The sequence below is a fragment of the Numenius arquata genome, chromosome W (genome assembly GCF_964106895.1).
Source record: "Numenius arquata chromosome W, bNumArq3.hap1.1, whole genome shotgun sequence".
In the NCBI taxonomy this organism is placed as follows: Eukaryota; Metazoa; Chordata; class Aves; order Charadriiformes; family Scolopacidae; genus Numenius; species Numenius arquata.
Genome location: NC_133615.1, coordinates 25,750,849 through 25,774,626, shown reverse-complemented (window position 1 = coordinate 25,774,626; position 23,778 = coordinate 25,750,849).

The window sequence follows — 23,778 nt, the reverse complement described above, 5'->3', positions numbered from 1 at the left end:
TTACCATTATAATGCTAGGAGCCTCATGTGGGAGGATGTTGTATATTTAAGTGTTTTTAAGCTGTATTTGCGATATTTCTAAATTTCAGGAAAAAATACATTTTCTATGCATATGGCTCAATTTGTTATAATATCCAATTGCAACCTTTGAAGAAATGGCATGCACAGCGTATGTCTGACATGGAGAAGGACTGGTATGTGCTTTCTGAGAACAAACAACAGACATGCAGAGCCCGTATCCATGAAGAGACTAAGGATTTTAAGTCCTGCTTTAGCCTAAAATTTAGGTACTCAAACTTCTTTTTGGCTGCTCTATACCCTAGAAGATGCCCAAATTCCAGCAAATTTTGAGTCTTTCAAAAAAATCCCTCTATCTGCCTGTATTTTAGCCACTGGCTAAGGAAGGCTTCGCAGATGTCCTCACCTGCAGCTCGGTACCTCTCACCTACCAGGACTTTCTGATTTGCCCTTTTTTTATGTTTCTTCCACCGGCCTCTGAGGGCAACAAACCTACCGGACATTCTCAAAATTTGCTTGTTAGACTGGATTTCACACAAGGCTTGGGGAGAAAAAGTATTTTCTCTTATTTGTGTGGAGTAACCCAGTAGCTATTGTGTTTGGGATTCTGGAGGGACAAGTTCAATTCCCCCACTCTGAAATGCTGGAAATGGAGATGTGAACCAGTGTGAACAGGCCCAGGTTACCTTAACAATTGGCAATTCTATGCCATTTGCTGCGACTGTGTTAATTGCCCCAATTAAAGAATATATCCTGGGGATTGATGTGCTGGCAGGATGAACAATTGAAACCTTAAATGGCAGTTGCTCCTTTGGAACTCCACAAGCGGAATTTGCTATTTGATCTATAACTGTTTTGCGTGGATTTCCGAAGTGGGATCCTGTTGTGCTGCCTGTACCTGCCAAGGTGGTAACTGTAAAACAATATCGTATTCCGGGGGGGGGAAGGAAATTACTCAAACCATCCAGGCACTTCAACAAGTGGGAATTGTCAGAGAAACTATGACTGCTTTTAACAATCCTATCTGGCCTGTACAAAAAACAGATGGCACTTGGAGAATGACTGTAGACTACAGAGAATTGAACAAAGTCTCTCCTCCCCTTGCAGTTACGGTACCAGACATGGTTACCCTTATAGAAAAAAATCAGCAAAAACTTACAGCCCTGGAAGGTGGTTATAGATCTTGCCAATGCTTTCTTCTCAATACCTATTGCCCCAGAAAGCCAAGACCAGTTTGCCTTTACCTGGCAACAAAAGCAATATACTTTTCAAGTACTGCCTCAGGGATATAAACACAGTCCCTCAATTTGCCACCAAATGATAGCAGCTGATGTGGCACTGTGGTCGGGCACCCTCACTGTTTATCATTATATTGATGATTTATTAATTATGGCAGAATCACAAGAAGAAATTGCACCAGTTGCAGAATCATTAAAAGCACATTTACAGGACCAAGGCTGGGCAATCAATTCAAAGAAGATACAAGGTCCTGTTACCACGGTACAATTTTTGGGAATAGTTTGGCATGGTCAGATTAGAGAAATACCAAATAACATAGAGCAAATGGTCCAGCAATTTCCTATACCAACCACAGTAAAACAGTTACAGACCTTTCTAGGACTTTTAGGGTACTGGAGAACCTTCATCCCACACCTGGCTGTATTGATGCCCCCCCTGCAAAAATTAACTAGGAAGAAGATTGTTTGGCAGTGGACCAAACAACAACAAGAAGCATTTGATGCATGCAAAAATGCTTTGATTGAGCATGCACAACTGTACACTCCTAGACAAGGATATCCTTTTGAATTGGAAGTAACAATTTTAGATGATATAGTTTCATGGGGATTGTGGCAGACCACAGGGCCGAGAAATCAGAAAGAACCTGTAGGATTTTGGTCCAAGTCATTGCAAGGCTCTACTATACATTACACCCCAATGGAAAAACATATTTTAGCTGTAGTCTGGGCACTACAAGAAACAGAAAGAATCACAGGCCAAGACAGTGTGACCGTACATACACCCATACCTATTCAGGGCTGGGTTACTGATGATTCTGTTAGGGCCCATGCGGAGGGTAGCTCAGGCATCCACACATTGGAAATGGAAACATTATTTACAACAACGGTTTCTGCCAGGAAAACCACATGTAACTACTCCACATGCCACTCTCCTAGGAACCGTATCATTTAGTCATATGCCCACACTAGGGGAACCTCCCCCCCTTGGAGTTGTCCCTGTATCTCCTGTGAAGGAGGCTCCCCCTTATGACGACTTAACAGTAGAGCATAAAAAGATGCCTGGTTTACAGATGGAAGTGCAACATACACAGCAACTGGACAAAGACAATGGAGAGCAGTTGCATATGCTCTGTTACCAGGAATCATACTATGGCAAACAGGACTACAGGCATCTAGTCAGTGGGCTGAATTGATTGCAGCATCTCTTGCTATTTTAGAAGGAAATGCACAATACTTATATACTGACAGTTGGGTCGTATATAAAAGTCTCACAATGTGGTTACCACGCTGGGCCCAAGAAGATTGGCATGTGCAAAAATACCCTATATGGGGTGGAGATATATGGCAACATGTACAAAACTATCCCTTAAAAGTAAGGCATGTCTCAGCTCACCAAAAAGATGATTCACTTTGCAAAATAACAGGGAAGTAGATAATATGACCTCTGCCGAAGTACATGCTCAAGCCATAAATGCACATATAGCTTGTGGACATCGATCAGCTTGCACTGCACGTGCATGGAACATTGCTCACAATCAACCCCCCCCCCCGCCATTACACATTTATAAAACATGTGCACATAATTGTACTACTTGCACACAGCTACATTTAAGGGCACTACATAGACCATGGGGGAAGATTAAATGCGATCAGTGGGCCTTGAATACCTGGCAGGTTGATTATATAGGCCCCCTACCCCTATCAAGGGGGTGGCAATACATATTCACTGCTGTAGAAACAGTGTCAGGACTGTTCTTTGCTAAACCCACCAAACATGCTAATCAGCACAACACAATTGAAGCATTAGAACAACTTATCCATCAATGTAGCCCTCCTCATCAAATACAAAGTGACCGAGGAACCCATTTTAGTGGGCAAAATGTCCAAAGCTGGGCTCAAGGACTAGGGATAGAGTGGATATTCCACATTGCATACCACCCCCAACTAATGGCTTAATAGAAAGAATGAATGGAATGCTGAAGGAACAACTGAAAAAATTAACCAGTACTAAATCTTTACAGCATTGGAGTTCACATCTTACTAAAGCAGTTTTTCTGCTAAACAGCCTTTGATCATATTGCAGCACCCCTAGTACAAAACTTAGTAAAGATCGAAATTCTCCCAGATGGTATCTCTCCCAAAATACTAGCAACAGGGGAAATGGAATTGTTTACACCGACAGACTGCACGGTGGGACCGCAACCTATTGGTGTAGATATAAAGATTCATATAACGACCCCTGAAAATACTGTATGGTTTTGTATCCCAACATCTCCTCTTACTTTACATCCTTTATTAATACCAGATTCTCAAGTTCTTGTATTTCAGGTATCCTCGACAAATACCTGTGTCTTATCTAGAGGAGACGGCATCGGAAGGGTGTTACTGGTATCGCGTGCCCAGCATCAAATTGAAATCCAATCTGAAAAAGCACAAGCCATAGCTCTCCAATCTGTGTGGGCAATTACCCCACATCAGGCCGTCAAACCTGGGGTGATATTAGCTGAAGGAGCTGGAGCAACAGCGTATGTATTACTGGAAGGAGATGACACTCCTGTGTTCCTCCCCTATCACAGGTTGGCTCGTCATGCTTTATAGTCTGGTACTATAGGCACACACCCTGCATATGCCTCTACAAAACTAACATGTAAATACTTAGATTTGGTTAGCCTTTACTGTAACTAACTCATTTACCTTGCATATTAAGAAAGGATTAACAGTTGTGAACCTTCAAACAACTCGTTCCAGCGCTGCATTAGCCCCAGCAGCTGTATTATAGAATTATACTGTGCTAAGTCATTATGATATTAATATCTTTCATTTGCTGTCTTTTCTGAATAGGTAATGGCTGTATTCTAATGATTATGAAGGACTCTTTTCTCCCTCAACACCAGAAATGCTACTTCAATTTTGAAAACATCTGTTGCTTCAACATAGCTGATGAATCAGCCATCATAAAGCATAACATTCACCAAATGAAAATACCAACTGGAGCTGCCTGCCTGGCTGAGTAGTTTGATTGCCTGACAAGAGGAAGGGGACACCTGATTGAAAGGATGTATTGTAGAGATATGTTTATTCCTTTATATAGATAGGTTTATTGCATGCCTCTGTAAATTACTCTGTGTTATACTTCACAAGCCTAAATGACCATCTCCACCTCCCCAGCAAAAGCAGTCCCTTGAGTGAGGGGGTGGAATGTGGAAAAGTAACGGAAGATTGGCGAGGAGGATTGTAAATATGCTCAAGTGACTCACACCTGGGGTGCTGGGAAACACATATATCATGCAAATTGTTGTTTAGTCTTGTATGCTTGTGAGTAGAACATCTGCACTTAGATAACGTAAGTCTGTGATGGACTCAGGGACATCTTATCTTGCCACTTGAGATTCCTGCCCTGTTGTTGAAGAAGATCAAAGCACAGGGGGAAGAACTATGCCTGCTCGAACCCTTGAAATACCAGCTAGAGCAGGGAGTCTGCTCTCCCTCACTCTTCCACGCTCTGGCTAACAAGGACTCTGGCTAGCAAGGATTCTGGCTAACAAGGACTTTCACTTGCTCTGCGGTACCTGCGTCCCCTGCTTGCGTGCCTCTACCCAGGTGTCGCTCCGGAGACTCTCCGATTTGTGAGGTATTGAGATTAAACTTGTTCTGTGCCTTTTATCCGTGGTTTCGTGATTGTTCCTGCACCCTGCCTGCATCGGCTCACACAACCAGAATCCCTCACAAATCAGCACATAGGTGAGTTGCAAGACAGTAACCAGCAAGACCAGCAGAGAAGAAATACTGCCATCATCTTTTAGGTTTGCTTGAAAGAAGGCTGCCCTCGTTCAGTATTTTACTATTATTTCCTTCTTTTGCATTAAACAGGGTATCAGGATCAAGAACAAATGTGTTCATGAGGTTTAAAACTACAATGAAGGAAGGTCTTTTGATGTGGAGGGAAGAGAGTCCCATGTGACCTAACAGTGATTTCATTTCTCTAGGCCTTCAAGAAGGAGCATTAATATTCAGGTAACCTATTACATCCTTATTTTTATTGCATGCAGTACACTCAGTGCTCAAAGGAATCATCACAACATATCTAGTGCACTTGTCCTTTGGTATATTGCAAGATAATTACAGCCTCAAGGTTTTTTGCAGTGACAGGTCCTGTTTTTATCTGGGAAAGGATGTGAATTGAAGAGGTAACATGCTGCCAGCTTTACATCATTCCTTCTCCCTCCCTGCATACAAATTCTTAAAACATCAGATTTTTAGCATGGTTTTCTAAAAGTCACCCTATGAGGGTACGAGTATTGTCAGTAACTCCCCCCATGCCTCTTGAAGCACTTGCCATCTCATGCAGAGCAGGTGTCGGAGTGGGAGACGGACCCGGAGTAACGATGAGTCTCAATATGAGTATGGTCGTTCTCCCTTTATTCAAGTTCACACAGAGTATATAAAGACAGACAAGCAGAGCACGCACTAGCAACAGCTATACGATTGGCTTACAGTCTCTGTTCACGCGCCTAGAGCGCTCACACAATTAGTGCAGACCTCTTGTCCACGCGCAGCAGATGTTTCTCTATCTCCCGGAGGCAGTACCGCTTATCTCTTGCTTATCATGTAGCTACTTCTTCATACTTCTGTTTTTCAAGGAGAGTTCACAGCCTCCTCCGGGCTTTCATCCCTATCAAAGACTGGGTTGCTCATTGCAATCAAGTCGTGTCCCTTTTCACTCAGCCATTCCTCCACAATTCCCCCTTCTTGTTTTTGAGCAATCCAGGCTTGGTTTACTACCTTTAACATAGCTCTCTTAATACAACTAAGCACTAAACATAAGCACAGACCTATGATCATAAGGGTTATTATAATGCACAAGCCTTCAACAAGCAAGCCTACTAACCATTGTGGCATATTCCCAAACAAGTTAGTCAGCCACCCATCTAAAAACCCATGGTTTTGACGAATTTTGTTTGCATGCTCTTTTAACCACTGCAACTGTTTATGAATTGATTCGCTGTGATCGGACAAATTCATACAGCACATGCCTTCAAAATCCTCGCAACCATGACCTTGAGCTAATAGCAAAAAGTCAATTGCCGCTCTATTCTGCAAAATTGCGTGGCGTAAGCTATTTTGATCTCCTAACAGAGTTTCTATTACCTCAGTGGTGACTTTAGCTTGTTTTTCAGCCCAACAAGCTAACCGTCCTATCTCCTTCAAAGCTCTGCCTGCCGCTGCCCCAGGTACAAACAAGGATAAAAACACTCTCAGTGGGACTGAGTAAGGTAACGTCATGTCCCGGTTTGAAGTAAAACTGAACCAATTTTCTGTTCTGTAACTTTACATCCCAGCTAGGCCTCTTCTAACTCTCCGAAATTAACGGCATATTGTGGAGAAAACTGCTCGTTCTCAGAATGATAAGACCAATGTTTGTGCTCCATGCCAAGGAATGGTATGCAGGGAGGCCCTTGCTTATACTTATTGCCATAACAACCAAGGTCAGCCAATTTCGTTATTTGCCCCCTTAGAGGGTCGGAAACGGAAAAAACGTAGAGGGGTCACATCGGTGGGGAGGAGTGGACAGGACAGGTGACCCAAACCTGACCAACTGGGGTATTCCATCCCATCTGCCCCATGCTCAGTATAAAGGCTGAGGGATCAAAGGGTCAGCCCCCTTCCTGCGATGGCCGACGTCCAGAGAGGACTCTGTCTGTTCATCTGCCTTTGATCCCGATCCGTGTGTTCCTGACTCCAGAGCTGGAATCCAGTTCCCATTCGTCACTGAGTCCAGTCTGGGAGTTCCCCAGTGCCTGCCGGTGATGTGACTGTCATCCTGGGAGCTTGATACGGTTTTGTATATATTGTATCTATTTCATTATTTTCATCTTTATTTTTATTTTAATATTAATTCTTCATTAAAGTAGTTTAGTTCATTCTAAACTTCTGAATCTCCTTATCTCTTTCTCCTCCTCTCTCCTTTTTTAGGGGGGGGGGAGGGGGGGGGGGGGGGAAGGGCCATCTGTCGGTCCGGCTTTGGTAAATTCAGCCAAAACCACGACACGTCATCATTGCAATTTGGTGGGAGACCCGTGACCGCCCGTTTTGTACGTATGGCGTTTTCTCCCTTGGTCACATTTTTCCACCAGTTTTGATTTGGGGCCAACAACGTTAATTTGCCAAGATAACATGGACCACCTATCACATTTTTCGGAATTCCCTGCCATGCCCTGTCACCACATATCAAAAACACGTCTGGCGGCAAGGCTTTTGGGGTGCCATTGTTCCAAATTTGCTGTTCCCCTTTCGTTTTAACCCCAAGGGCTCCCAGTCCTTGTTTTGAAGTGTCATTTGTGCCACAAAATGCGCCTTTATATCTATAGTCATAGTAGTTTGCTTTCGGAGTGACGTTTGTCCACCCCGTCCAATTAAATGATCGATAATAATTTACGCCAGTAAAGGCAGGTCCTCCAAAAAATATGCAGGTTTGAGTCCAGTTCTGGGAGACATTTCCAATTCTCATTGATCCTAACAGTTCTAATTCTTGAGGGTCCCAAGGCAGCGTAACATTCAAGCTATTAAGGAGCGTGGCACTACAATTACTAACACTCTGGGAATTAGTGCAGTTCTGCTTACTATACTTGCTAAAGTCTTCTACCTTAAAACCAGGTACTCCTATCAAACATGTCCGAAAAGGCTCTGTAGCAGAGGCAAGCGATAGACAAAAGGCTTGTTGTCCTGTCTTATTCGCCCAGGTAACCCACGTGTTTTCCCTAGGTTCAATCTTGTGGAGGGTCATTACCGCCGGGATCAATATCCCCAGGGTCAGGATCTTGAGCATCTTGGTTGTCAGGAGGATCATGTCGAGTCAGAGCAGGTTTTACAGCTCGACTGGGCACCCACACTGGACCGCAATCTGTGGAGACACACATATAACCTCGACCATTAAATATAACAGGAACGGGCCCCATCCAAATTCCAGAGACTAGATCTCTATACATCACTTTGAGTTGCGGGAGTATTGTTGTACTATTGAACTTAAGGTTTTGATGGTGAATCATCACTGGCGGTTCCTCTCGATCACCCATGAGACAGAGAAAGTTCAACGTAAAGAGCACACGATGTAGCCTTTGCTGGGCATCTGTCTCTACTCCCTTTTGTTTACCTAGATAGTCCTTCAATACTTGATGAGTGCGTTCCACTAATCCTTGTCCCGTAGGCGAATGTGGGATCCCTGTCGTGTGATCGACCCCCCATCTTAGCAAAAACTTTCTAACCTTTTGACTAACATAAGCAGGCCCATTATCAGTTTTAATGCATTCAGGCACTCCTAATACGGCAAAGCAAGCAAGCGTTTACAGACGTGATGTGCCTTTTCTCCAGGCAATGCGGTTGCCCAGATTATTTTTGAAAAGGTGTCAATGGTCACATGTACATACTTCAAGCGACCAAACTCTGGGATATGTGTGACATCCATCTGCCATAACTCTAATGCCTTTAGTCCTTTTGGGTTCACTCCTAACCCTATTCCTGGGCCATGGCTCCCACATTTCGGGCAGGCTTGGATAATGCCTCGAGCCTCATTTTCTGTTAAATTAAATTGTCTTTTTAGCCCATTTGCATTTTGGTGAAAATTCTCATGACTCTGCCTAGCTTGCTGAAATTTATCCATAGGGGGCACATGACACACTGAACTAACCAGGCTGTCAGCAAGTTGATCGCCCTGGCCTAGTCCAAGGTCTAGCTGATGACTACGAATATGGATAACACAACAGGCGGCTGTTCTTTGGTCAAGTACAGATCGCAACCGAATAAATAAACTCCCCAGCCTAGGATTAGCTGTCTCTCTAAGCAGAGCGTCTTCCAGGCGTGGCACTATTCCAGCCACATATAATGAGTCTGTTACTACATTCAAGGGAGTGCTTAGCCAATTGTTCAAGGCCCAAACTACTGCGATTAGTTCCAATGTTTGAAGGGAATCTCGAGGTTGTCCCTCTATGATATGCTGACACCATTGACCTTTTTCCTGCCAAACACAGGCTGCACGCCGCAAGCGTTTGCCTGCATCTGTATACACAGTGATACCATCTGACAATGGGTCTTTCTGTACCTTGGGTCTTTCTAGCCACTGATTTCTTTTTAGAACTTGCCACAATTTCCCTTGTGGCTGTTGTGAATGCACTCTCCCACTGTAGCCTAACAAGGCCTTTTGCATAGCAGTATCATTGCGCAGCCACCATTCTAAATCTACAGCGTTAACAGGTATGCTAATATCCTCTGGTTCTTTACCACTGATTTCTATGATTCGTGATCTTCCTTTTCGTATCAATTCACCTACTGCTTCAGTTCGCGTTTGAATGCTCGTTTTTGGCTGTACACTTAAGAACACCCATTCTAAGACATTGAACACATTCTCTTCTGTTACCTTCCCTTTGCATTTGTCAGTGGCATCACCAAAGGAGGAGAAGAGAGAGGCAGGTTCCTCCTTTTTGTTTTGCCACTGACAAATGACTGCATATGGTGAATCTTTCCCATTACATATTATCAGAGACACTGGCAACATTAAAATGCGTCGAGATGACCACGTCGATTGCAGTTTGTTGTGCAATTTGTTGTAGTGCTGCTTGCTGCGTCGCTGTCAGAGTAACGCCGTTGGCTGGATGATTGCTTCTCAATAATTCTGTTAAGGGTGCAATGTCGGTATTGGAGATGCCAACACAGTTCCGCACCCATTGAATGTCTCCAAGCAGGGTTTGGACATCAGTCAGTGTGCGCAATTGAGTTGCGAGCTCGGTTTTTTGTGGTCGAATCTTGGAGTCTATGATAGACCGTGGTGCTTTGTTTTTGAGCTTCAGTCCTTTCTACTCTCAATAACATTTCTTCAACGCCTGCTCCTTTTGGTAGACTGGCTAGAATTTGCTTGGTGGTCTTATTGGCATTGTCAAAAGCCAATACTTTGAACATCTGTTGTTTGCCGCTGTCATCTAAATCAGGGTGATTCATGATTGCTTCCCACAGTCGGTCAACAAAGTTACTATATTTTTCTGTAGTTCCTTGCATCATGGTACCAAATGACGGAATAGTAGATCCTGGGAGGCCGTGAAACGCCTCTAGGGCAAGTTGCGCCGATCGCTGTAAGAGGTTTGCTGGAAACGTCAACTGTACTTGCAAGTCACTAAATTTTCCGTGCCCTGCGAACATCTCTGCCGTGACTCCATGGAGGGGGTCTCCCTCCCCTTGTCTTCGAGCTGCTTCATTCATGGCTCCTTGTTGCCAGGAGGACTCCCACAACAAATATTGTGTTGGAGTAAGCAACAGTCTCATTAGGTTACGACAATCATATGGACACATCAGATCAGCAGAAAAAATCCAGCTGACAATTTGTCGGGTAGCCTCAGATTTTACTCCATAAGTTGAGATGGTGGTGCGAGCTTGTTGTAAAATTTTCCAATCATGTGGTTCCCATTTGCCAGTATTGTTTACATGTACGACGGGACACGCGAGAGGTGGAGTTCCGCCCAGACTAGCGGCTGCTCCCCACTGTCCTTCTAATATAGCGTCTCTAATAATGCCACTCCAGCGTGCAGTTCTCGGAGGTGTTGAGGGATTCACTAGCCATGGAGGCATGTTATCATCCTTCCTCGCCACACGTAAATCTAACTCATCGAGGCGCCTTAAAACTGTCTGTAACATTTTGTCTGTGGACAGTTTACGACTCTTGTCGGCAGGTGGAGTTGGCGGACCAGACGAATCACTGGAGGAGGGTAACGGTGGATACAAGGGAGGCGGAGTTGCTGGAGGCGGTGCTGTGGGTGGAGGCCGACACACTGCTCCTCCCAAATCGATGAGATCAGTAGACGTTTCAGGCCCCTCCTCTATCGGAGTTTTCTGAGGAGGCACTTCTGCACGTGCATTACTTTTCTGTTTTGGTTTCGCATCACTCCCGCTTTTCCCGAGTTTTGCAAGGGGTTCAGCGGCAAGTCTTTACTTTTCTCAGGAGGGTCAGAGTCCTCATTAGCTCGAATTTCAGCAAGAGTTTTACACACAGTCCCGGTCATTCCCTTTACCGCGGGCAGCCCAAAGAACTGCGCAATAGGTCCAGGCTTACTTTGAGGTTTTAAGGCGGCCGCTCCTGGACCTAACATTTGAGCAGCTGCACAGGCTACTTCCCGCTCCGCTTTCATCGCTTTTAAAGTCTCTAGCACAATATTCCACAGCTCGCGGACGGTCTTTATCTCCTTCTTCTCTCTTTTTTTCCTTTTTCGTCCCCCTCGATTTTTTTTTGCCACATCATCCCTCCAAAGTCCCGCCATTCCGAGACAGAAAACAGCATAGGTGTGTCAGAAAAATGACCCCATCGCTGTCCTAATTTAATTAACTTGATCAACAGTTTCGCCGGTACTTCATTCCCTCTCTTAGAGAGGATTCCAGCGAGTAGCGTGGCCGCAGCTTCTACTTGCATCACTGCGCCTGGGAGGCGAGAGGCCACCTCGCACCGTTGTCTGCTCCCGCCTTTGCGCCCGAGCAGCACTCCTCCCAGCCGTGGTTTCCCACTCCCCTCCTCTAGCTGCTTACCGCAGACTCGGAGAACTCAGTCCCGCTGAGCCATCGATCTCTGGGCATCCTCTGCTACCAGATGTCGGAGTGGGAGACAGACCCGGAGTAACGATGAGTCTCAATATGACTATGATCGTTCTCCCTTTATTCAAGTTCTCACAGAGTATATAAAGACAGACAAGCAGAGCACGCGCTAGTGACAGCTATACGATTGGCTTACAGTCTCTGTTCACGCGCCTAGAGCGCTCACACAATTAGTGCAGACCTCTTGTCCACGCGCAGCAGATGTTTCTCTATCTCCCGGAGGCAGTACCGCTTATCTCTTGTTTATCATGTAGCTACTTCTTCATACTTCTGTTTTTCAAGGAGAGTTCACAGCCTCCTCCGGGCTTTCATCCCTATCAAAGACTGGGTTGCTCATTGCAATGAAGTCGTGTCCCTTTTCACTCAGCCATTCCTCCACAAGCAGGTATAGGGTTTGCAGAAAGAGCAGGGGTCAAGGAAAACCTCTGCTGATGCCCATGCTCACTGCAGGCTCACTCTTCATCTGGCACCGGAGAGCACACGTGGGAGCAGGACTCTCACCTTCTCAAACCCCAAAATATCCAACCCTGTGACACAAACCCAGCTGGCACCAGGCTTTGCTACTGCCAACACCCACTGAACCACTTGTTTAAGAAACAAATAATATTAGTGTCAAAAAGCTGAAGCTGGGGAGTGTTGGGAAATAGCTGAACTTGTGTTCTCTACCTCCAGAATCACTTTCTCCCTTGCAGACGCTTAGGCAGACTCCATGCAACTTTTTGCATGGTGCTTTTTGGGACTCCTGCCTTCTGAAAGCCCTGTCTTTCCTCATGATTCCCTTTTAGACTGTGTAAGACAAATAGAATCATAGAATTGTCTAGGTTGGAAGGGACCTTTAAGATTATTGAGTCCAACCATCAACCTGACACTGACAAAACCACCACTAAACCATGTCCCTAAGCACCATGTCTACCCGTCTTTTAAATACCTCTAGGGGTGGTGATTCCACCACTTCCCTGGACAGCCTGTTCCAATGTTTGATAACCCTTTCAGTGAAGAAATATTGAAACAGCTAACTACAAATGCCATCATTATTACAGATTGTTGTGAAATACTGTTGATTAAATGACAATGATTTTGTTAATAATTTAAGCTAATTTGAAGCTACCTTTTACTTGAATTACCTGGTGACCATGGACACGTATGATAAGGGGAAATAACACTCAAGGGTTAATAGCAGGGCCATTGCTTGGCTTAAACTGTGTATCTATAGCCTAAAGCCATTGCCAAGGTGTTTAGGCAAAGAAAGGATGTGTTGAAACCATAAAGTGGTCATGTTGGCCTCGATGGGAGATAAGGGAACAATTGGTATTCAGTTGTCTTGACAGAACGATCATCTGGTTTCCCAACCCCGTGGCATGGAGCAACACATTAACATTAAAAGCGAGAGGTACACAGTGAGGAAGACATGGCCTTCATCCCCGAGACCCCGGCCCACGACCACCAGGAGACACTGTGCATGTGCAACAGGGAGGAGTTAAAGGCGGAGGCTATGAAAATGATTTCTCGTAATTCATTGTAATAAAGACCGCCTTTTCGGGGAAAAGTCATGGATATGTATAGGCGTCCCTTGAATCTGTAAAGTGTGATTGTGTAAATCTTAAGCTAACTGCTGCGGTGGGTGCGCACGATTTTGGTGGGGTGACCCCCCGTGCTGCCCGGCGCTGAATAAACATACCTACTTTACAACCCCACAGGCTGTGGAGTCTGCTTTCCGCACGTCAGTTTGGCGAGCCAGCCAGGAGGCACTCTGCTCGGCTGTGGGATCGACTGCGGAGCGGACGCCCCTAGGCGTGCCCCGAGCACTTTCCTCGGAGGAGCCTCCACTCCCAGCCGCTCACCGCGGGAGTAGACAACAACCTCCTGAAGCCGCGGATAAACGGTATGTTTTACAGAGGGGGCCAGTAAGTCATAGGGGATGCCCACGCTTGGTCGGGGCCGCCGGTAAATCACGCAGAGACGTCTGGCGTGCAGCATAGTCCCCGTATGGGAGGAGGGTACCCTGTATGGGTAGGGGATTTGCTGACCGATAGAGTGGCCGCTAGCGATCTTGGGGGTAGATCGAGCAAATCCGAGGTCACCGCTGCATCCCAGTATCGGGAGCCAGGAAGGACCTGCTAATGACTGTATAAGAAGCAGGAGAAGGGTAAGTGGGCTTCTCAAAGTTGTGATACAAGTACTTGAATAATATCTGCAGCTGCTGGAGGGATACCAACTGGAGTAATGATTGTATGTTTTATTTGTAAATGCCCGGGTATTTTATGTTAAGAGCATTTGTGTGTGGATGCCTGTGTTTGAGACACAGCGCTGCTGTGAAGCGAGTGGGAGTCCCGATTTGCGGTTCCGTGACTCTGCGAGGAACACGGACAGAGACGGACAAAGCGCCTGAAACGTCTGTAAAAATTTGTAAATGTCTTGATATGTAAGTTGGGCTGCTGTGGTGTTTAGTCCATCCCCTAAGTATCGGGGGTCTGGCTGATCATCAAAGTGGCCAGACAGGGAGAGTCACTCCTTCGGTGGTTTGGGCTCGAACCTTGGGAATATTTAAACGAAGGAGGGGACTGGATAAGGAGGGGAGAGGGACAAATTTATTTAGGAGGAGTGTATTTAACACCCGCCAGACAGACAGTGGCCCTAGACTGGGAACAACCTGTCCCAGATACCTTTCTAAACCCCCATATTGACGGACACGTGGGGGTGATCCCTTGTTTTGTGTGTGGGCTTACTAAAAATTACCTGAAAATTGGCATTCGGTTTGGGTCCTGTTGAAATGTAAATCTTGTGAGAAAATTTGGTATTGTTTATCTAGGAGGTGGAGAGCTGAGTGTCCCAAATGCTCTCCTCTAATCCCACGGTTTTATGACTGGGAAAGGGCCCATCAAGAGTCCAAAATAGTAAAGTTTATCTGTGGGAAGAAAACTTTAATCCCAGAAGATTGGGACGTTTGGGAAGAAGATTGGGAGAAGACTGTAAGGACCTGTGAGGAAAGGTTCACGTGGAAATTAAAACGAAGCACAATAGCTAACAAGAAACAATCTGGAGAGATGGGTAACACTCAGAATAAAGGTATTTTAAGGAAAAGCCCCCTTGGCTGTATATTGACACACTGGAGGGACATTGTTGGAATCGGGGGTACAGAGAATAAGAAGACTCTCATTAAATATTGCAATCAATGGTGGCCGATTTATAAGCTGGAAGATGGAGTTAAGTGGCCACTTTATGGGTCAATCGATTATAACACCATCCTGCAATTAATGTTGTTTTTAAGGAGGGAAGGAAAATGGGATGAAGTGTCATATGCAGACACGTTTTTCATGCTCCAAAATCACCCGGAGTGGCAAAGGGACTGTGGAATGGTGCCGCCATGTCGGAGTGGGAGACGGACCCGGAGTAACGATGAGTCTCAATATGAGTATGGTCGTTCTCACTTTATTCAAGTTCACACAGAGTATATAAAGACAGACAAGCAGAGCACGCGCTAGCAACGATTATACGATTGGCTTACAGTCTCTGTTCACGCGCCTAGAGCGCTCACACAATTAGTGCAGACCTCTTGTCCACGCGCAGCAGATGTTTCTCTATCTCCCGGAGGCAGTACTGCTTATCTCTTGCTTATCATGTAGCTACTTCTTCATACTTCTGTTTCTCAAGGACAGTTCACAGCCTCCTCCGGGCTCTCATCCCTATCAAAGACTGGGTTGCTCATTGTAATCAAGTCCTGCCCTTTTTCACTCAGCCATTCCTCCACACTGCCACAGGACCCTATGGTACTCGCCCTCGAGCGGGAAAATAACAAAGAACTTAAAGGTAAACTGAGGCGGTGTTGCTCGGCATGTAGTATTGGACAAAGGTGCACTAGAGTAAATACAATCCACCGGGCATCAGAACAAGATCTAACTGATTTGCTTAAGCCTCCCCCTCGATCACAGGAACAGGATGTGGACTCGGACGGAACCTCCACTCCCCCGGACAGCCCTGTATCCTCCTGTACTAGAAAAAAGTCTACCCTAACAGTCTTACAGGCACCTCTCCGAGAGGCGGTAGGGCCGGATGGCAGGACGATGCTAATCAAGGTACCCTTTTCCACCACCGATTTAGAGGCATGGAAAAGGGTTGCCAAGGATTACAGGTATGATCCGGTAAGTGTAACCAAACATTTTACAGTTATTATTAGAATATATGACAGGCCTTTGAGTTGCAAAAAAGGCCCTGATGTGGGCCCCAGCCTTAGGTCTCCCAGATGTGAGTAAACTGTTTTTTCTTTTTTCTCACGAGAAGCAGGGGATTGCCCTGGGAATACTAGCACAAGATTTGGGCCCGTACTGACAGGCAAGTGACCTACTTTTCTAAACAATTGGACGCAACTGCAAAGGGTTGGCGGTCTTTATTACGATGAGTTACGAGAAATCATTTCCATAGTCTCCACCTTTAACTCCTCCCAGCTGTGCATGCGCAGTGCCTCCTGGTGGTCGTGGGCCGGGGTCTCGGGGATGAAGGCCGTATGTCTTCCTCGCTGTGTACCGTACCTCTCACCTTTAATCTTAATGTGTTGCTCCAGGCCACGGGACTGGTTTCAGCCAGATGATCGCTCTGTCAAGACAACTGGGTTCCTTCTTTGAATACCAATTGTTCCCTTATCTCCCCATGTGAGGAGGCCAATGTGACCACTTTACGGTTTCAACACATCCTTTCTTTGCCTAAACACCTTAGCAATGGCTCAAGGCTATAGATACACAGCTTAAGCCAAGCAATGGCCCTGCTATTAATCCTTGAGTGTTATTTCCCCTTATCAATATATACACTGCAAGGTGTCTGCACCTCCTCCAAATAGAAAAAGTAGGCATACACTGTCTGTGCTCCAAGTGCTTGTGCCAGCCTGCAAAATGCTCACTACGGAATTTCAAAATGCAGACATTGAAGAAAAAGACTCTTAAGCCATATGGTATGGGTTTAAGAGAATGTCTGTCACAGCCTCAGAATAGCCCTGTGTAACTTTGGCAGCCTGCCTTGAGCTGTGCTAAGTTTCAGAGTTGGCACTGTCACCTCTAATACAATAATCTTTGTGTACATTGTCCCGAAACAGCCAAATTGCTAACAGTCAACTCCTAACCCATCCAAGCCAGCACCTTTAACGGCAGGGTGTCGCCGAAACACCTCTGAGATGAAGTGTGGCCACTTACTCAACAGCCTTGACTCTGTGCCACCGGCCATTGCCAAAAGAGCCATTCACCATTATGGAAGCAATACTGCTGCCCAAATTATAGCTATGATTAATGGGAGAGAGGAGTGGGAGGTTGCAAACATGGTTAATAAATAAACTATTACAAGAGCAAATAAGCATGCAACCTATAACAGGAAAGGTCGAGACCTGTGATGTTAGAAAGAATGAAGCCTAATGATGTAAACACAAAGATAATAACGAAATTCTCTGCTTCATTTGCATCTCTGATTATTTCTTTGTGTTTGCTGCTATTAAATTTACTCAGCAGACATAACACCCCGATCATGTTTACACTTCAGGCATCTTAATTTCTGGTTCCCAAACACTTGGGCCAACCATCACTAAGGGGAGGCAGATGCTACAACACAGTGAGCTATTGGGTGCTCAGCTGCCTAAATAAGCAGGATGAATTAGCTTGAGCTGCTGCTGCTGGCCTTCTGCCTGTACCAAGCTTGAGAGTTTAAAGCCAACATCATAATATCTTCTGAAAAGACTGAACCTGGAATTACATTTATGGCCAGGGTTAGGTACTTGAGAACAGCATGTTAAATCATGAGCTGTCCAGAGCAAAACAGTTGTCCTAAATTTGACTCCTCCCCAGAGGCTTAAGTGAGTCTCAAACAAGCATCTACTTTTACCCAGGATGCAGATACCAGTCTAGGTTGAGAGCTACAGAAGGGTATGGGTGTTCAAGATTGTATCTAAGTGTTAGACTGTTGGTTACAAAAATTGGATTCATATCCCTAAGGAATGGAGATCCCCTACAATAGTGATATAACCTTCTACAGAAGCAGAAAACAACATAAAGGATTTACAGCAGCATCTACACTGTTAAGGGAATCTACTCTACTAAGCCATAGGAAATGAGAAAGAAAAGGGGTGTTTTGAATTTCAAACTGGACCAGAACACAGATAACATATTTTGGGCAGGAAAATACTTCTGACCAATTCAAGTTCACAGCCCTGGATATTCTCCTGACCTCACCTCTCAAAAGTTGCAAAAGTAGCATGAGGATCACTCTTTCTGAAAGAGGATGATACTTCTTTTTTTTTCTGCATTTGTCCTTTCCTTATCTTCTTCAGTGCTCCCTTTCAGTATGCAGTGAGTGTTTATGAGAAGTTTTAATTTGGGATCTTAATTTTACACCTTCCTAAATGCATGTGGAATGTGCAGATATCTCAATAAAATTCAGCTGTTTCAGTCTAAAACCTTTGTGTATCTTCATCTTTTGGGGATACCAATGACCCTAATAAAAATGCACTGTGCCTAGAAAACAGACAGAATAGACTGGCCACTTACTACCCAGCATCTTGAAAAGACAGGCAAAGACATTTACAAAATGCACTGTTTCTGCAGAGTCAGTTCCTAGTTTGCAAAACAATGAGGAAGCTAAGAGTTTTTGCAAAGTTAACGCCAAAAAACCACAAGAAAACAGCTTTAAAGAAATTAAGTTAAATAGAAATGTGCAACATGGTCTATGTGACGTGCGGAAAGCAGACTCCACAGCCTGTGGGGTTGTAAAGTAGGTATGTTTATTCAGCGCCGGGCAGCACGGGGGGTCACCCCACCAAAATCGTGCGCACCCACCGCAGCAGTTAGCTTAAGATTTACACAATCACACTTTACAGATTCAAGGGACGCCTATACATATCCATGACTTTTCCCCGAAAAGGCGGTCTTTATTACAATGAATTACGAGAAATCATTTTCATAGCCTCCGCCTTTAACTCCTCCCTGTTGCACATGCACAGTGTCTCCTGGTGGTCGTGGGCCGGGGTCTCGGGGATGAAGGCCATGTCTTCCTCACTGTGTACCTCTCGCTTTTAATGTTAATGTGTTGCTCCATGCCACGGGGTTGGGAAACCAGATGATCGTTCTGTCAAGACAACTGAATACCAATTGTTCCCTTATCTCCCATCGAGGCCAACATGACCACTTTATGGTTTCAACACATCCTTTCTTTGCCTAAACACCTTGGCAATGGCTTTAGGCTATAGATACACAGTTTAAGCCAAGCAATGGCCCTGCTATTAACCCTTGAGTGTTATTTCCCCTTATCATACGTGTCCATGGTCACCAGGTAATTCAAGTAAAAGGTAGCTTCAAATTAGCTTAAATTATTAACAAAATCATTGTCATTTAATCAACAGTATTTCACAACAATCTGTAATAATGATGGCATTTGTAGTTAGCTGTTTCAATATTTCTTCACTGAAAGGGTTATCAAACATTGGAACAGGCTGTCCAGGGAAGTGGTGGAATCACCACCCCTAGAGGTATTTAAAAGACGGGTAGACATGGTGCTTAGGGACATGGTTTAGTGGTGGTTTTGTCAGTGTCAGGTTGATGGTTGGACTCAATAATCTTAAAGGTCCCTTCCAACCTAGACAATTCTATGATTCTATTTGTCTTACACAGTCTAAAAGGGAATCATGAGGAAAGACAGGGCTTTCAGAAGGCAGGAGTCCCAAAAAGCACCATGCAAAAAGTTGCATGGAGTCTGCCTAAGCGTCTGCAAGGGAGAAAGTGATTCTGGAGGTAGAGAACACAAGTTCAGCTATTTCCCAACACTCCCCAGCTTCAGCTTTTTGACACTAATATTATTTGTTTCTTAAACAAGTGGTTCAGTGGGTGTTGGCAGTAGCAAAGCCTGGTGCCAGCTGGGTTTGTGTCACAGGGTTGGATATTTTGGGGTTTGAGAAGGTGAGAGTCCTGCTCCCACGTGTGCTCTCCGGTGCCAGATGAAGAGTGAGCCTGCAGTGAGCATGGGCATCAGCAGAGGTTTTCCTTGACCCCTGCTCTTTCTGCAAACCCTATACCTGCTTGTGGAGGAATGGCTGAGTGAAAAGGGACACGACTTCATTGCAATGAGCAACCCAGTCTTTGATAGGGATGAAAGCCCGGAGGAGGCTGTGAACTCTCCTTGAAAAACAGAAGTATGAAGAAGTAGCTACATGATAAACAAGAGATAAGCGGTACTGCCTCCGGGAGATAGAGAAACATCTGCTGCGCGTGGACAAGAGGTCTGCACTAATTGTGTGAGCGCTCTAGGCGCGTGAACAGAGACTGTAAGCCAATCGTATAGCTGTCACTAGCGCGTGCTCTGCTTGTCTGTCTTTATATACTCTGTGAGAACTTGAATAAAGGGAGAACGATCATAGTCATATTGAGACTCATCGTTACTCCGGGTCTGTCTCCCACTCCGACATCTGGTAGCAGAGGATGCCCAGAGATCGATGGCTCAGCGGGACTGAGTTCTCCGAGTCTGCGGTAAGCAGCTAGAGGAGGGGAGTGGGAAACCACGGCTGGGAGGAGTGCTGCTCGGGCGCAAAGGCGGGAGCAGACAACGGTGCGAGGTGGCCTCTCGCCTCCCAGGCGCAGTGATGCAAGTAGAAGCTGCGGCCACGCTACTCGCTGGAATCCTCTCTAAGAGAGGGAATGAAGTACCGGCGAAACTGTTGATCAAGTTAATTAAATTAGGACAGCGATGGGGTCATTTTTCTGACACACCTATGCTGTTTTCTGTCTCGGAATGGCGGGACTTTGGAGGGATGATGTGGCAAAAAAAAATCGAGGGGGACGAAAAAGGAAAAAAAGAGAGAAGAAGGAGATAAAGACCGTCCGCGAGCTGTGGAATATTGTGCTAGAGACTTTAAAAGCGATGAAAGCGGAGCGGGAAGTAGCCTGTGCAGCTGCTCAAATGTTAGGTCCAGGAGCGGCCGCCTTAAAACCTCAAAGTAAGCCTGGACCTATTGCGCAGTTCTTTGGGCTGCCCGCGGTAAAGGGAATGACCGGGACTGTGTGTAAAACTCTTGCTGAAATTCGAGCTAATGAGGACTCTGACCCTCCTGAGAAAAGTAAAGACTTGCCGCTGAACCCCTTGCAAAACTCGGGAAAAGCGGGAGTGATGCGAAACCAAAACAGAAAAGTAATGCACGTGCAGAAGTGCCTCCTCAGAAAACTCCGATAGAGGAGGGGCCTGAAACGTCTACTGATCTCATCGATTTGGGAGGAGCAGTGTGTCGGCCTCCACCCACAGCACCGCCTCCAGCAACTCCGCCTCCCTTGTATCCACCGTTACCCTCCTCCAGTGATTCGTCTGGTCCGCCAACTCCACCTGCCGACAAGAGTCGTAAACTGTCCACAGACAAAATGTTACAGACAGTTTTAAGGCGCCTCGATGAGTTAGATTTACGTGTGGCGAGGAAGGATGATAACATGCCTCCATGGCTAGTGAATCCCTCAACACCTCCGAGAACTGCACGCTGGAGTGGCATTATTAGAGACGCTATATTAGAAGGACAGTGGGGAGCAGCCGCTAGTCTGGGCGGAACTCCACCTCTCGCGTGTCCCGTCGTACATGTAAACAATACTGGCAAATGGGAACCACATGATTGGAAAATTTTACAACAAGCTCGCACCACCATCTCAACTTATGGAGTAAAATCTGAGGCTACCCGACAAATTGTCAGCTGGATTTTTTCTGCTGATCTGATGTGTCCATATGATTGTCGTAACCTAATGAGACTGTTGCTTACTCCAACACAATATTTGTTGTGGGAGTCCTCCTGGCAACAAGGAGCCATGAATGAAGCAGCTCGAAGACAAGGGGAGGGAGACCCCCTCCATGGAGTCACGGCAGAGATGTTCGCAGGGCACGGAAAATTTAGTGACTTGCAAGTACAGTTGACGTTTCCAGCAAACCTCTTACAGCGATCGGCGCAACTTGCCCTAGAGGCGTTTCACGGCCTCCCAGGATCTACTATTCCGTCATTTGGTACCATGATGCAAGGAACTACAGAAAAATATAGTAACTTTGTTGACCGACTGTGGGAAGCAATCATGAATCACCCTGATTTAGATGACAGCGGCAAACAACAGATGTTCAAAGTATTGGCTTTTGACAATGCCAATAAGACCACCAAGCAAATTCTAGCCAGTCTACCAAAAGGAGCAGGCGTTGAAGAAATGTTATTGAGAGTAGAAAGGACTGAAGCTCAAAAACAAAGCACCACGGTCTATCATAGACTCCAAGATTCGACCACAAAAAACCGAGCTCGCAACTCAATTGCGCACACTGACTGATGTCCAAACCCTGCTTGGAGACATTCAATGGGTGCGGAACTGTGTTGGCATCTCCAATACCGACATTGCACCCTTAACAGAATTATTGAGAAGCAATCATCCAGCCAACGGCGTTACTCTGACAGCGACGCAGCAAGCAGCACTACAACAAATTGCACAACAAACTGCAATCGACGTGGTCATCTCGACGCATTTTAATGTTGCCAGTGTCTCTGATAATATGTAATGGGAAAGATTCACCATATGCAGTCATTTGTCAGTGGCAAAACAAAAAGGAGGAACCTGCCTCTCTCTTCTCCTCCTTTGGTGATGCCACTGACAAATGCAAAGGGAAGGTAACAGAAGAGAATGTGTTCAATGTCTTAGAATGGGTGTTCTTAAGTGTACAGCCAAAAACGAGCATTCAAACGCGAACTGAAGCAGTAGGTGAATTGATACGAAAAGGAAGATCACGAATCATAGAAATCAGTGGTAAAGAACCAGAGGATATTAGCATACCTGTTAACGCTGTAGATTTAGAATGGTGGCTGCGCAATGATACTGCTATGCAAAAGGCCTTGTTAGGCTACAGTGGGAGAGTGCATTCACAACAGCCACAAGGGAAATTGTGGCAAGTTCTAAAAAGAAATCAGTGGCTAGAAAGACCCAAGGTACAGAAAGACCCATTGTCAGATGGTATCACTGTGTATACAGATGCAGGCAAACGCTTGCGGCGTGCAGCCTGTGTTTGGCAGGAAAAAGGTCAATGGTGTCAGCATATCATAGAGGGACAACCTCGAGATTCCCTTCAAACATTGGAACTAATCGCAGTAGTTTGGGCCTTGAACAATTGGCTAAGCACTCCCTTGAATGTAGTAACAGACTCATTATATGTGGCTGGAATAGTGCCACGCCTGGAAGACGCTCTGCTTAGAGAGACAGCTAATCCTAGGCTGGGGAGTTTATTTATTCGGTTGCGATCTGTACTTGACCAAAGAACAGCCGCCTGTTGTGTTATCCATATTCGTAGTCATCAGCTAGACCTTGGACTAGGCCAGGGCGATCAACTTGCTGACAGCCTGGTTAGTTCAGTGTGTCATGTGCCCCCTATGGATAAATTTCAGCAAGCTAGGCAGAGTCATGAGAATTTTCACCAAAATGCAAATGGGCTAAAAAGACAATTTAATTTAACAGAAAATGAGGCTCGAGGCATTATCCAAGCCTGCCCGAAATGTGGGAGCCATGGCCCAGGAATAGGGTTAGGAGTGAACCCAAAAGGACTAAAGGCATTAGAGTTATGGCAGATGGATGTCACACATATCCCAGAGTTTGGTCGCTTGAAGTATGTACATGTGACCATTGACACCTTTTCAAAAATAATCTGGGCAACCGCATTGCCTGGAGAAAAGGCACATCACGTCTGTAAACGCTTGCTTGCTTTGCCGTATTAGGAGTGCCTGAATGCATTAAAACTGATAATGGGCCTGCTTATGTTAGTCAAAAGGTTAGAAAGTTTTTGCTAAGATGGGGGGTCGATCACACGACAGGGATCCCACATTCGCCTACGGGACAAGGATTAGTGGAACGCACTCATCAAGTATTGAAGGACT